This window comes from Molossus molossus, unplaced genomic scaffold (genome assembly GCF_014108415.1).
Source record: "Molossus molossus isolate mMolMol1 unplaced genomic scaffold, mMolMol1.p scaffold_m16_p_14, whole genome shotgun sequence".
In the NCBI taxonomy this organism is placed as follows: domain Eukaryota; kingdom Metazoa; phylum Chordata; class Mammalia; order Chiroptera; family Molossidae; genus Molossus; species Molossus molossus.
Window position 1 is genome coordinate 63,146,391 of NW_023425349.1, and position 1,264 is coordinate 63,147,654.

At 29.7% G+C, this 1,264-nt stretch overlaps 1 non-coding gene across 1 annotated transcript; it reads left to right on the forward strand.

The window, feature by feature from the left end:
• Window positions 1–916: 916 nt before the first annotated feature.
• Window positions 917–1,023, forward strand: LOC118630305. Its single transcript, XR_004959555.1, has one exon. It is a non-coding gene; the product is annotated as a U6 spliceosomal RNA (small nuclear RNA).
• The last annotated feature ends 241 nt before the right edge of the window (window positions 1,024–1,264 follow it).

The window sequence follows — 1,264 nt, forward strand, 5'->3', positions numbered from 1 at the left end:
TCTCTAAAAATTAACTTTTAAAATTTAAAAAAGAAAGAAATCGGTAGATTCTAAAAAGGATCTTGATCCTGATACATTGTTTTGGAATATATACTATTATGAGATAAAAGTGGTATCTTGACAGAGAATATACATTCTGAAAATAACATTATTAAACTATCTTAAGAAAATATAGGCTTTGGTTCATGGGGAAGAGAGAAAAAGAAAAAAACAAAAAGAGAACAACTCTTCTAAAAGTGTAATAGTAAAGAGCACAAACTCTTAACACCAAAGTGTCTAGATTTCAATCTGGATTCTACCAATTATTGGAAGTAAAATTAAAATAAGTTATGTAAACTCTGTGTTCTACCATTCTTCCTATTTGTAAATTTGTGAATAGATTTATTAAGCAAACATTTCTAGAATCCTTATTATATGCCAGTCACTGTTCTAGCACTTGGGATATATTTGTGAACAAAACAGAAATACATTGCTTTCATGGAGTTTTAATTTTAGTGTAGATAATGACAGAGCTCATCTCACAGGGTTTTGGAGATGATTAAATGTGTTATTATATGTAAAGTACAGAGTGCAGTGCTTGTCCTACACTAAATGATCTATAATGTTACCTATTATTATCTCCTGGGACTAGAGCAGAAGGTATTGAAGGCATACAACTCTTCAAAGCCTTACTTTACTCCATGACTTAAAACTGAGGATTTACTGGTTGGGTTCTTAGGTAAAAGGAGATAAATAGGCTTTATTTGTTTATATACACCAAGAAAGTATACCATTTATGTTAACCGTTGATGAAATGAAAAAGTTAAAAAATAATTTTATGGAAGGGTAATACATACCAGTATAAATCGGTACAAATCACATTATTAGGAAAAAATATGGAAATAAAATAAATAATAACAAAATAATACCAGAATAAATGCTCACTTTGGCAGCACATATACTAAAATTGGAATGAAACAGAGAAAATTAGCATGACCCCTATACAGGGATGACGTACAAATTCTTAAAGTGTTCCATATTTTTTAACATCTTGCAGTGAAAATCAGTGGGGAGTCTGCCTGAAAAAGGAAGAAGTCTGCTAGAAACCCAGGTGCTCTCTTTATCTTTCCTAAAAAAAAAAAAAAAAAAAAAAAAAAAAAAAAAAAAAAATTATTGATTGAATTTAGAGAAAGAAAGGGAGAGAGTGAAATAAAGAAAACACACATCAACTTGTTCCACTTATGTATGCATTTCTTGGTTGATTCTTATATGTGTCCTGATCTAC